Genomic DNA, 14,932 nt, shown 5'->3' on the forward strand with positions numbered 1-14,932 from the left:
GAGCAACAGCCAACTGGGCTAACTGAGATTCTATCTTTTTATTATAGCTAAGTTGGTCTTTTATGGCAGAAGAAAAATTATTCAATTTAATGCTTATGTTTTCTAGGACCTTATCATTAAAAGCAAGCTTTTTTAGAAATATTCTCATTAATCCTGGCTTGTTCTAAGATTAAGTCTCTTAAGGATGGTTGTTTGGAAGAATTGTAGTAATTACCTAGGTACTTACCTTGGTAATTTGACCGTTGTTAATTCCATCCTTGTTTCTATTGTTGTGAACCTGATTGTTGCTAATGATGTTTACATCCTCTTGTGATTTAGGGAGTTCAATCCCCAAATACTCTCCACATATATTTTGAGCATTGAAAGCATCTTGAATGGCCTGACGATCTTTCTTGTAATTATCTCGTTGTTCGAGCCAATTCAACAGTACGTTCATCTTGGTTGACAGTGCACACACCTCTTCTGGTACTTCTTCACTCTTATTGCATGAATATTGCATGATGACCAGCCTTGATTAGAGGCTATCTTTTCTATAAGAGTTTTAGCTTTTCCAAGGGTGAGTGACATAAATGATCCTCTAGCAGTGGCTTCGAGTTGTTCATGGGCTTTTTGAGTTAATCCATGGTAAAAATTTTGCATGAGCAATCAATCTTCCATTCCATGATGAGGGCAATCTGAAACATATTCTTGAAAATATTTCCATGCTTTTGGAATGGTCTCTCCTTTCTGTTGTTGGAAGTTTGAAATCTTTTCTCTTAAGGCATTGGTCTTGCCTATAGGGAAAAACTTTTCTAGGAAGGCCTTTGAACACTTTACCCATGTATTGATGTTATCCTTGTTGGTGTAGAACCATTGCTTCGCTCTTCCCACAAGTGAGAATGGAAAGAGGTGGAGTAGTACGATGTCTTGAGCAACGTCCATGATGACGACCATTCTACTTATCTCCATGAAATTCTGAAGATGAGCACTAGCATCTTCATGTGCCTTTCTGCTGAATGGGGTAGCTTGCACCATGTTGACAAGGCTTGACTTGAGCTTGAACTCAAGATTATCAGTTTTGAGTGTTGGTCCTATGCGAATGTTCTCGGTGCTTGGAGCAGAGAATTCATGTAGAGTCTTGTCAGTCATGGCTTCAGAAACTAGTGTTAAGCTTCCTCTTACTGTGGTCAGTTTTGATTGATGGAATTTGTTGAATCACAACCAATCCTGCAATACCCTATGTAAGATATGAACAAAGACAAACAAGGGTAAGCCTGCTAAAGCAAAGGTTATGATTTTATCAATAAGTATTTATTTGGTCAATTCTCTTAGCCATGTGCCCCTCCCGGCAACGGCGCTAGAAATGCTTGTTGACATTTCTTAGCATCACTCTTAACTAAGTTGTCATCCCTAGCATGATGCCAAAATGTATTGTTGGTAATTATGAGAACACTTGTAAATTATATATATCTAAGGTATCTGCAAGCGCATAGATAATATACCATTGTAGAATTTCACCCGAGAGTATACCGAGTATCGTTATTTATATTTTATCCACAGGGAGGAGCTATGGGGTTGTGTTGTCATGGAGATATTAACAAATATGTATACTTATGATAAAACCACTCTCATGCTATGGCAGGGGTAAGTCAAGTAATAAATAAATGATAAGAGTAAGGTAATGATGGTATTCCAGAGATAGAAATAGATACTCATAAAATGTAGTAAGGCTAAGCAGGAGATTTGTTAAGAGTAAAAGATTCCTAAGTCATTACTTATCTACTAACTTTAGATCTATGCATAAGAAACATTACTAAGGAAGATTAAGAACAGAGTTTGTCTTCCTTCGCAATCACGTTCTACATGCTCTACAAAGGACTCAATGGGAGTGTCACATCCGTGATCTACCACATGACCTAGAGTGCAGAATGCATCCATAGGCAAACAATATCTAACCACCATACTTACATAATGTCAACCACTTAACTCTCTCGAGAACTAAGCTAAGAGCTTTACGAACATATGTATATATTCATCATCAATCAAAACTATATCAAGAATATTACTAGAGCAAACAAAAAACATAATAAATAGCAACATAATATTGAATTAGCACAAAGTCATAAATAAAGAGATACAATGGCTATACCAGTCTCCAGACAGCAGATCCGAAATCCTGAGCGACAGCCCAAACTCGACTTGAACCTTGCTAGCTAGCCTATAATAGAAACTTGAACAATTGGAGCTCTATTCTCTTCTCTCTAAAAACCCTAATTTCTAGTCTACTCTTGACTTGTGGCAGCATGCTCTTGAGGGGGGTAGGGGCAGGTTATATAGGCCAGAGCGTCAATCCTGAGCCCTCAGACCAAACTAACTTGAAAGAACGGCATGGATGCAATCTAGGAGGCGGTGGGGGAACCGACGTCGAAGCGAAGGATGACATGTGGGCCTAGGGGGCTGGGTGGCCTGTAGGTGAGCATCTTGCTCTCTACTTTGATGGCGTGGCTTCTAGTGTCCTCTGGAACCTTCTAGAGCAGTTTTTGCTACGGATAATTGTGATTTAATTTGGTGATTTGATCCTCCTTAACGGTTTTCTGAAATAACCCTGCTGAAAACATAGATTCACCAAAACTCGTGAAAATTGTTAGTTTAAACCCCTACATCTATGTTGGTGATCCTTTTTGTGCATTTATACAAGTAAAGTTGATGGTTTATGCTGGATGATAACTACCGTCAACATTATGAAAATATATTCTATCATTAATATGTTGATATTTGTTTTGGATTATAAATGTTAGTATTTTCTATGTAATTTTGGTCAAAGTTGAAATCCCTTGACTCCTCTGGAAGCGAGAATTGCATTCTTTTTGGGATGGAGGGAGTAACAAATTTTGGCGTGAACACATGCCCCCAATCTCGCGCGTAACTCGATGAACCCACTATAGAGGTCCCCTAGGGCTATAAATTTGGAGGCAAGGCAAAGTAGAAGGAATACTACTTATGTTCATTTGTTGTGCTGTGACTTTCTTCTTCGTTTTCTCCTTCCAATCTTCTTCTGAACAATGGCTCATGGCAAGCGTCCAAGGGAGGAAACTCTAGAAGCCGCGGGTCCACCTCCATGCCTTCGTGTCCCTCTTCATCACCAGGGGTGAGAGGGAATGACTTCTTATCTCTATGGTTGCCTTGCATTAATCCTTTGAATATGCAGGGCTACCTCTCATGCTGCGGTACATCGGACAACTCTGGTGGAGGTTGGACAACAATCGATTGTGAGTGCTATCGAAGCACATCTTGTTGGGTCCATGGTATCTTCATCTTCATCTTCATTTTTATCATCCGAGTCGTGTCAGGATATCTGGAATCTTATCCGTGAAAGGAGGGAGACCAAAAACCTATATTCTGAAGCCATGCTTGAGGTAGGTCGGCTCGAGCAATGTCTCAATGCTGTTAAAACAGCCCTCTTTGCATCTAAAGAAGAGACCAATGTTGCTCAGATGAGGGCTGATGAAGCTCATGCTAGGGCAGCAGGTCAAATTTCTTTGAATAGTCTTTGCTTTTATATTCGTGACTTTATCTGGTAACCCTTCATTTTCATTAGATCTTGAGGAACAACTGGCTGCTTCTCGTCGCGAGATCGAGGAGGCTCATCATCGAGAGATCGACCTGGAGAATCACCAAGAGACCCTCCAACGTGCAGCATTTGGGGAAGTTGCAGCGGTCAACGCCAGAGGTGTTTCTCTTAAAGATCGCCTGCAGGATATCCTGGTTCATGTTAGAGAAGTGGCAACTCATGGGGTCCGCTATGGTTCCAGTGCCGCTCTGGCTACAGCGCAATTGCGTTCAGGGCACGAGCTACGTCACCTGGAACCTAGTTTTTTGAACACTGATCGACTGGAAGATCAAGAGGACCTAATTGGAGACTTCACTGATGCTGTTGAGGCTATCATAGTTATCATCCATGTAGAAGATGTTGTAAACAATGTTTTTCCAAGACCATAGATTATATCTAGGGTCTTATAAGTAAAGAATATACTGTTTGAATGTCACTTTTGATCCTATGTCTTTATTTTTAGTTTTTGTTCTAAATTCGATACTCTAGGTGTCAGCTATTTTGAGCCGATGAGACTCAGCTATCAAGCATCGACCCAAATACTTGGATAGTACTTCTTTACGTATTTTCCATTAAGACCTACGCGATAACAGATCCATATCATATGGTGGTTTGCACATACAAAGCAACAGATCTGCATCTCGATCCTCTAAAGTACAAAGATCATGGAATCTAAAGAACGACGCAGCACATCGCAAAACTTCACCCTTAGTGAGGTGCTCTACCTTCCATCTTGCAACGCTCATGGTCAAGGGATGTGATCTGCTTCTTGACCGTGAGAGCTGCAAGATGTTATATAAGCACCCAATCTTGAAGAACGAGCACCTCACAAACTTGAAGCACCCCAATCGAGTTTGGAGCCCTTGAATAGGAGAGAACCAAATGATCGCAGATCTTCTGTTAACATAAGATCTACAAGAAGATATGCAATCATCAAGGTCAAGCTCCTGTTCAACGGCAGCACCTCGCAAAGGATTGAGAAGGAGCACCTCGCAAAACTTGCACCAGCATCTCAGTGAGGTGCTTTATATTCCATAATCTTACTACCTCTAAGGATCAAGGAAAGTAAATCTGCATCTCGGTCAAAGGCAGCAGGGTTATGGAATCTAAAGCACCTAATCTTGAAGGCCTTCTCCAAACACCCTGTGAGGTGCTTTATCTCCATCTTGCACCTCTCATGGCCATGAGGACGGAGGCCATGAGAGGTGCAAGGATAAAGACAAAGCACTTCTTGGCGATGAGGAAAGATATAGTAGCTCACGAGTGTGTGGATTCAAGAGTGTGTGGATTGAGCCCAAGAGGTGCATCCAAACCCTGTTAAATAAGCCAACCTTGAAGATGGAGAAGTGCAAGTAATGATGATGCAACTGTGTTGTGGGTAGTTGGGAAATAACTCACGTTGACTTTACCGCTGGAAGACCAAACAGTCGTATAGGGCCGGCGGCCATAACACGTATCCCAGTCAGCTTGGCTTTTCATATGACTGAGAAAATACCACTGTCGCATCTATTGTTAACCTGTCGATGGTAGAAGTTTCAATTGTCGGTTTCCTTCCTCAAGAGGCCTCGCTATCGGTCCAACCGGCGGTGGAAGCATAACACAATCGCTTCTATTGCTACGGCAGTGAATGCGGTGATAGTGATAAGTTAATCTGTAGTAGTGAACACCCGATCTACTTTTAAAATATCTAGATAAAACATTTGCAACATACGTCTAAAGAAAGATAAAATACTTTAAACATGCGCATGAAATATTTGCAAAACACCAAAAACACTTGAAAAAACTATTGTAAAACATATGCAATATATAGACAAAACACCTGCAATATATGTGTGAAACATATGCAATATCCAAATAAATACACTTGCAACATACGTTTGAAAAAATAGATGAAAATTTCCGAACAGACGCTTGCAACATATGTATAGCCACTGCAACATATACAACATCCTGATCTACTTTTGCAACATCCATATGAAACAGTTGCAACATACCCTCTGAAAAATTTAAAACACTTGAAACATATACTTGCAACATGCGCTTTCAGCAAAACCCTAGCAGGCGTAGTACTCCACAACAGGATCTGGCTGTGCGGTCGCGGTGGAGAAGGAAGATGGCAACGAGCAGGCGGCTGCGCGAGCAGCGGCGGCTATCCATGCTAGCCGGGGTGTGGCGTGGCATGGTTGGCCCGACGCACAGCTGTAGCACGCGTGGCCAGCGCGGCCCGCCCGACGACTGCCCGGTCAGGGGCGCGGCTGGAGCGAGCAGCGAGAGGCGTGGATGGACCACGCGACGACTGGGGCGAGGAGCAAGCGACGCGAGATGGGTCGCGCGGTAGGGAAGCGAGGCGGGCGTGCAGCGGGAGAAGTGCGGCAAAGTGAGGCGGAGTTGCCGCGTGGTGTCCGGATGGGACAGACGCCCGTGGCCTGTCATTATCGTTTAAGGCGACGTGCCCGTCGACAGCGAGACGTCTGTGGTGACTTCGTCAAACTTAAGATTTGCCGGTCCAACTCAGTTCTTCGGTGGTGTTCATAGGGGTATGGTGTGCGTGCGTCGCTCGTGTATGTGAGTGTTGGTGTCTATAACTGGGTCTCGCAAAAAAAAATGCAACAATTTGTATTCAGCCATTTAATGCGCCACGACATCATATTTTTGGTCGTGCATTGCACCACGGCGTTTATAACTTTGTGGCAGAGTATCAACACTAGACAAGCAGGTCGTGTCAAACTTAGGCAATCAAGTTCATCTCTGACTTAATTGATGGAACATGTGAATTAACGAGTTGAACTATCTCTCCGTGATGGCTCACAAACGGACTATTGTTGCCTTCAATTAATTTCTTGGTCGAAGATGTACTAGTATCTTGCAAGCGGTCAAGGTCAGAATGCCCGCCAACTAAGCGTAGCACGAATCATGCACGGCGCCATGTTTGAACGGTGGTGGTCTTGGTCGTGTGATCGTGTCGCACACATGGTCTGACCCATTTATTTAGCAGTCGTTGATTTGAATCACCAAACGAAAACTCGGCCCGTCAAACGCCCCCGCAGAGACCCAGGAGGAGGACATGTTCCGTGCTTTGAGAAGTCAGGGAGAGGCCTGTGTGCGTGGGGTATTTCGGCCCTGTAGGGAGGACGGCGGCCTGGACAGGGGGCACGGCGTGGGTCGGGCCTGGCTTGTGGGCCGCCAGGCGGGACAGATTCTCGGCGGGGCGATCCGATGCGCCGGCGTGGTCGGCTGCTCGATCAGGTGGCAGCGGCGATGTGGCCACACAGGTCCACGCGGTCGGTGCCTGCCCGCGTGCCGCGTGAGGTCTGCCGACCGGCGACCACCAGTCCACCGGGCGGGCGGTGGTCTTGGTCTCGAGTCGAGTCGAGTCGTCGCTGCAATTGCTTGCTTCGTTTTGTGGGACGGTGACATGCATGGTGCACGTGGGGAGGGGCGTCGCGAAAGCTTTTGGATAGGCTCGGACGTGGAACTGGAATGATTATGAAGCCACGCCAACATTAGGGTGGATGGAATCCGTGTGCGTAGACTTGCAAGTCTAGAGGGATAATTAAGGCAAATAATATAGAGTTATTATTCATGATGTCGTTAATAGACGAAGCATACAGTATAGCCTTATTATTATCTATGCATGGTTACACCATGTTCGCTTGATCGTATGAGCCATGATACAGTGTTTTTCTCTCACAATAAAACAATATTAGTTGGCTTATAAGCCACACGGTGTTAACCATCGGAGCTGAGTGTGGACTCTAGCTAGCTGGCCAGGACGACCAGAAGTCCAGAGCAGAACGCGATGAGCACGGGACGCCGCGCCGGGCCGTGGAGACGACTTGGGCTTGACCAGAACCAGAATAATGCGATGCGCCGGCCGGGCCGTGGCCGTGGCCCGTGGGGCGGCGGCGCTGCAGGTCGGTCGGTGTGCGTCGTCGCCTATCCTCAACAGTCAACATGATGGATGCTGGCATGCAGCATGCATGCTGCTCGCCATGTCGCCCTGATGTCAAAAGCGAAGTCGAGTCCATCGTGTCTCTTGACGATCATGCACCACCCCTGCTGCTGCCGATCACGTACGCCCTCATGCCCTTATCCTTGGGCCTAGCTAGCCTGCATGCCCTCCAGGCTCCAGCAGCCCATAATCAGCCTAGCAGCAGCACCAGGGACGACGTGTCGTCAGTCGTCACCGTGCGTCCGGACCGGCCGGACGCCATGCCCGGGTTCCTCCTGGCCTCCCCGATCGCTAGGGCCACGGACAAGAAGAACCTGGGCATGTTCGATCAGCTCAGCGCCCAGGGAGACACGATTGGAGACCTAGCTAGCTACTCGACCGATCTACTACATCTACTCTTACAAACATAAATAGCCGGTGCCCGTAGGGTAGCAAATTAAAGCATCGATGCCCGCCCCCCTGCAGGCTACCCGGCCACCCTTTCGATTCGTCGTCCTAGTGTCCTACAAGGCTACAAGTCAAAATCCCGGCCCCTCACGGCCTCACCCACTCTAATCCTTCTGGGGAAGGGATTAACTGAAATCTTATTTTTTGTGAAGAAAACGAAAATAAAGGGCTTCCTTCCTGTGTCTCTGACTTGCTTCAAAACCGGAACAAACATCCGGACATCCTAATTCTAAGAGTAAGTACAGGCGACGTGGGCCCACGTGACGAGCGTAGTTCAGAGCCTCAGGTATCTATTTTTTTCCTCGAATAGACAAAAGATTTACGCATCATTATAATTAAGGTAGAATAGTTTGACCATACAAACAACGCACTTTTGGTGAGCGTCCTACAAAGTCTACAAAATTACAGCTGAGGACATACAGATTCAAATTTTGATCGATATTATATAACACAAATGGTAGAAAACCGAGATAATGACAGCTGACACATCCTAGGAAGTGGGCTTGCGCCTCCGCTGTTGCTAGCGCAACTCATTTCTGATGTCTGGAAAGAGCGCTCCTAGCGCTTTGACGTTGGAAGGGTTCGGCGCCCCAGCCTCGTGCAAGAGTGAACGACGGACGACAGTAATCTTCAAGCGTCAGGCGTCAGGTGAACAAAGCTGATCAAAGGGGGCAACGTCCTTTTAGTTAGTTTCCTCGCTCAGGCAGGCTCAGGCTCAGCTCACCCTCTCTTTCTCCCGCAACATGCCGATTGCCGACGCTTTCCAGGATTCCGTGGACAACAGCTTGAGACCACTGCAAGTCTAGCCTAATGCTCCAGTTGGTTCGATTCACTGGCCGCACCCAGTGCAAGTTCCCTGCGACGGTGGCCTGCTGGTCGCTTCTCCCCATATAGCTAAGCTGGCTTCCGCCTGAAGATCTTCAGTTACAAGACAATTATTGTATATAGCTAGCTAGTGTGATGTGCATTGCATGCATTTGTGCTTTCCGGCTGGCTAGCTATGGGGTTACAACTTAGGCCAGTCTCAATGGGGATTTCATAGAGTTTTATGGGCATTAAATATGCTGACATGGTACTGTCTTGATGAAGAGAGAGAAGATAAAAGTTTCATGAGAGTAGAGAGAATTTCATGGGGATAAAACTCTTCTGCACTGTTTCCAAAATATGGTGTGTTGAAAACTGGGAGATGAAACCCCCACTGAAACTGGCCTTAGAAAACGAGCACTACTGCTTACTACTCTTCTATGAATGACCAAGGTAAAAGCAGATCGACACAACAACTTGATGATTTGTTTTGCCCCAAACAACTAAAGGCCTATCGCTATGGTGTGCCTTCCGGTCTTATCTTCTTCTCCGTACAGTGGGCCGGATTCTGTTTCTCATAAGTTAGGGCCTGTTTAGTTTCTAAAATTTTTCATCCCAAAGTGTCATATCGAATCTTGCGGCACATGCATGGAGTACTAAATGTAGATGAAAAAAAATTAATTGTACAGTTGGGTGAGAAATCACGAGACGAAACTTTCGAACCTAATTAGTTCATAATTAGACACTAATTGCCAAATACAAACGAACGTGCTACATTAGCCAAAACCAAAAAATTTCGTCATCTAAACGCGGCCTCAGTAGATATTACAATTTGACAGCCATGATCGCAGATTGCTAGGTTGGTGGTAGCGTACAGTTCGTACAACCCACAATGGTTTGTCCACGTGCACGGTGGCCATTTTTCAGGGGACAGAAAGAAACTGCCAGTACTTTCTAAAGTGCAGAAAAAAGGACTCTCCCCCGTCCACTGCCATCCAAGGCATCCACACAATGGACAATTCCCTGGAAAAGAGAGAGAGAGCGCCCCGAAAGGACGACGCAGCGGCTGTCTGAAACTGAGCCATGGAAAATCTGTCGCCAAGAACGGGGCCCCGGCCCTGCATATTGTGATTATTCTCAAGTCAGGAGCACCAAACATTCCGTGACTAATTAGCTCGCCAGATTCCATAAGCCAAGTTCTACTACTACTAACAGAAGTTACTGGGAAGTTGAGCCTGTAAAAAGTGACAGGGCTTGCCTGAACTATATAAAGCAATATTGCAAGTTGTTGATCAAATAGCATGTGCGTAGCAGGAGAACTATTGAAAATCTTGCATGTAAAATATTCGAAGACCTGGATGATGCTTCTACATACAGCTCTCGGGAAATAAGATGGAATTATTTACGCTTATGTATGTAAAGTAGCATCATTGGGTGAGAGTATCTTATGCAGTAACGCATTGTATTCGCTGGTCGAAAACACTTGCCACTTTGGCCACAATTAGGGTTGAGGAATCACCAGGCCACATGGTCTGCAAAATCCTTCCATATAGTTGCATGCGTTCCTGTGTGCTAGCACTATGCTGTTCGTTTTATTCAGATGCATTCAGAAGCTTGCAGACAAAATATTTTGCACCTATGTTTTACTTGAGAGTCAGAAGAGGAAATAAAGGCACGGCACCAGCATATGCTCCAGATAGAACAGCATTTCAGCAATCTCTCGCAGAACATTTGGATTCGCTAGCTAGCCTTCACTCTTTGGTAAAAACCATGGATTGGGCAGTCAGAAAAACGTATACAAATCAACCTGAGCAAATAATATCTATGCTTCCACTAGTGAGGGCTATCTGCTATGAATCCATCCAATCAGTTAACGGGTGTTCATTTTTTAGAGCGTATTATTCCAAGCATTTGTTTTTTTTTTTCTTTATGTAAACACCAACAGGTCCGGTGAATCTGTGTCACATTGAACGATCGATCGCGCCTTGTTCTTATCTACCAAAAGTGTCATTTGCCATGAAGGAAAAGGAATGAAAGGAAAGGCTCGTTCGCCAGGAGGATTTGATGCTCTACTCTCAGTCCCCCTCAGGGAGTTCTTTTCCACAGAACAAAGAAAGAAAGGACGAGAGTTGAGAGACAAGTTTACGTGACCTGTATAATCTGCCTGGAAAATTGAATCTTGCAGGTCACATTTGGTCACATTTTAGGGATTCATTTCCTTGTAAAAAAAGATTGGGGACTGGGATTCCTTGATGCCAGTGTGGCCGTGTGGAACAAGAATTGTAGGTCTTTTACAGCCTTATGTTTTCAAATTAAAATATGAATTTAAAAAGATAAGCATATTCGAGAAAAAATTTAAAAGAGAAATAGATCAGAGTTCTGAAAAATACATGTAACTCACTAACTAGCTGAAATTAGCAACACATGGGCCAAAATTTACATTTTTATTTGGATGAAATTTGAATGTTTGTTTGTCTGGTAGTAAGGTTTCATTTCACAGGTACACCCTATAAAACAGTTATGGGTGGTAATCTGCAGAAAAATGATGATTAGAAAACTTCCTGCTTCTTTCTATTCTATTGAGATGACAAAGAAGATTGTTGGTTTCTCAGCCATATGTGTTGCTACTTTGAAAAAGAAAATGGCAACTAGGCATCACAACATTAATTAGTTGGCAATTTGGCATGATGATAGTATGAAGCTGCATATATATAGTAAAACTAATGGTGCCATCGCTCTAAGAAACTAAGCAAGATTACTTCAGCATATTTCTGATACGTGGCATTTGTTATATGTATGCCAAGTTGGCGTTAGATACCGGTTGTTTGCCTTTTCTTTCTTATTTTTCTCAAAAGAAATCAAGTTAGATAACAGTTGTTTGCTTTCTTATTAAAAAGAACTAAGAAAGATGTGCCAAACTGTTGATAACTATGCATGAGAACAAAAGTGATATATCAAGTGATGTGCACACAGCACTTGCTTTCTGTTTGTATGTGCAATTAAAATTAGGGTGCCTGAATTTTAGCTTTCTTTCATATGACGGTTCTGAGAATAGGCACAATTTATACTAAAATTTCAGATTTAGTTCATTGCAATTTATATAGGTTCCGAGAATAAAAAAACCGTTTAGACAAAACCGCTACTCGACAAAATCTAATCTATGTTGGCACATAAACAATTAACAATTTACAATTCTTGCTATAGTCAGACATGGACAAAAATTTGATATATCATGATACAAAAGCAAATAACAAATCAGAAAATTAACAATTTATTTTTAGTGTACAAGAGTGTTACTTGGAATCATCTTGAAATTCAGACATGTGAAATATATGAGTGTACAAGAGTGTTAAAATTAAGTATACTTGGGCTAGAAATTCTTGTTTTCATTCCTTTGTCTTGAAAAAAAAGAGAAATTCTCATATATGAGGGGTAGCAATAACTTTTTTTTCTTGAGAAAGAAAAATATCTGCAGACTGATCTAGCTAGGTAGGTATAGCTTGCTATCGATCAGCAGCGAATCATGATCTTCCAGCATAGCCAGCGACTCGAGCGGTAGCATGGCATAGGAGGACAGGAAAGGACTGATAGAAAGCAGGAAATGACACTCGTTGGCTTTTGCACAAGGTTGAAAGTTGAAATGACTCATAATCAGCTCTAGGAATGAGATTTGTGAAAGGATTTGCATTGAACTGTCGGATGCATGCCGTGGAGCTTTCACTGCACAAGCAGGAAAGCAGCTAGAGAACTGTACAAGAAGGCCGAGATGATGCATGGTGCGCAAGTCGGTCGGATCCACTCATCGGCTTCTTTCATTCTCATCGATTTCCAAATTAAAGTGCCGCTCATGTGGCATGCACTTTGCTTGGATCCAACAAATCCACACCGTGCTTCGTACGTGGAAAGGAAAAGTGCTTGTTAGGAAGGCCACATGTAGCTCACATATGAAGTGTGAATTATTATTGTATCATCATCATCTTGTTTCGTTAATTATTAGAGTTTCATGTTGATTCATGTCCTGGTCTGAAACACATATCACAAGTGTAGTAGTGGAGTACCATGCAACAACAAACATGTAGTGGGAGACTTGGAGATGAGAGGATTATTGTTTGAATTGGAGGAAGCATTGCAAGAGAGAATTCGAAAAGCAAGCGCATATCGTCTCTTCACATATGTGTATATATGGAACAAATTTACATGCATACTACACAATCTAGACTAATCCGTCGATATGATTATTCATTAGCAGCTATCTCGATAATCCTACAGAGAAACCAAAGGGAGAAGAAGAAGAAGAAAGAACTGGAAGCGATGGCGGCAGGCAGGCATAACCGATGGGATCGGAATTGGATCCACCAAAACAAGACATCACTACTGAACTCCTTCATCGATCCATCTCAGTCTCAGCTCATGATATATAGGCGGCCGGCCAGCTATCTAGTCGTCACTGGGCGGCAGCCGGTGTCTGCTGCTGCTGGTCGGCGGCGCAGTCGGAGCAGACGACTCCGGACTGGTGGCGGTGGAACTTGTCGATGTAGATGGCGGCCCTGTTGTCGACGTCCCACTCGCCGTCGTCGTCGCTGGGCCACACCTTCCTGACCCTCCCCTCGTCGCCGTAGACGGCCGCGTCGTCGCCCGCCGACCCCGAAGAAGAGAAGCAGCTGCCCATCTCGCTCCTCGCTGGCTCGTGTACTTCTTGGCACGTACGCCCCTGGGCCGACCTGTCGAGCTAGCGCGAGGACCACGGAGAAGCCGGAGCTGATGATGAGCTGCTGCTGGTGTTGCTTGGTTTGGTTGGCTGGCAGCTGGCTTGGCTTCCGATCGATATGTATGATGCCGGGGGTGGGTTGGCGCGAGCGCAATTTATAGCGGGGGCCGGCCTTGGCTGGCGAGGGACGAAGGTGCGGTGCAGTTCAGTGGGCACTGGGCAGTGGCTCATTGGCTCTCAGTCTCAGCGCAGCGGGTGGCGTGGCAGCTCCGACGACGGAGCGCGCGGAACGGAATCGGGAAGGATTCCCGCCCGCGCAAGTTGGCGGGCGGTTTGGACGGTGGGGATGGGCCGAGACCGAGGCCCAGTGGCCCACGCCGCACCCGCACCGCACGCGCCATGGGAACGGGGTGGGATGGGACTGTGGCGCACAGCAACTGCATGCACCTGAGCACGCGTGCGGCCAGACTTCACTCACACTCGCCGCTCACCGCTGGATTCTGCAGGACGGCGGCTGATGAGCAGCAGCTGGTGTCTGGTGGAGCAGCATGCAGCGTTGCTGCCACAGCCGTTCTTTTCTATAGTACTCGCATTAGTGGAGCTGTTCCCTGCTGTTTGACCTTTTATTAAGGATTTCTGCAGTGAAATCCCTGAGTTTGCTGGGTGCTGCTCAAATGATGGTTTCTCATGAATGAATCCTGTTGGTGACCCAGAGTTTTCTAGACTCTTTGTGCATGTTGTGTGGCTCTGATGCTTTGCTTATTATTTGATTTGAATGAATCACACTGGCCGGGGAGGGCAGCCACAAGCCCACAGCCAGTTCAATCTGTTCACTCAGCCTCGGCCCCAGGTGTTTCAACTTTTTTTTTCACCACAGAAGCTACCAGATGCATGCATGAATCTTTTTCTGAACCTCCAGCTCCAAGTGGGAGATTTGTCGGAGAGGAAAACATTGGATGATCGAATCCATCCCTACCTACTACTACTCCGTAGCTTCAAAGAGGGGAGGGAGGCATGCACACAGCCTGGTCCTGACAGGCTACTCACATGCACACAATTTTCAACCCCCCCCCCCCCCTAATCCCTATTACCTACCGGTCTATTAACACCCTCGGTGTTACACCGTAAATCATTTACTAAAACATTTCATGAGCATCATGTTTATGTGTTAATGCATGTAATAAGGTGTGTAGATCAATTTCCGTAACTCGAAACGATCAACTAGAATGCGAAACGAAAGTTAATTCAACAGTAGGGTTTAAAACCAATTTTTATTAAGCAAAAATGTTATAGAACATGTATGTGATACTTAAATAAAGTTTGAAGTACAAACTTTATAGATGACAATGAAATACTTGCGGTCGAAAAATGATACTACTAGCTAATATTTCCACTAGCTTAGAAATCACGAATGGAAATCAAATCCAGCTCA

General features: G+C 44.9%; 1 non-coding gene across 1 annotated transcript; it reads left to right on the plus strand.

Moving 5' to 3' along the window:
• Positions 1–656: 656 nt before the first annotated feature.
• Positions 657–763, plus strand: LOC136478636 (small nucleolar RNA R71). Its single transcript, XR_010764356.1, has one exon. It is a non-coding gene; the product is annotated as a small nucleolar RNA R71 (small nucleolar RNA).
• Positions 764–14,932: the final 14,169 nt, after the last annotated feature.

This window comes from Miscanthus floridulus, chromosome 8, assembly GCF_019320115.1.
Source record: "Miscanthus floridulus cultivar M001 chromosome 8, ASM1932011v1, whole genome shotgun sequence".
Taxonomy (NCBI): Eukaryota; Viridiplantae; Streptophyta; class Magnoliopsida; order Poales; family Poaceae; genus Miscanthus; species Miscanthus floridulus.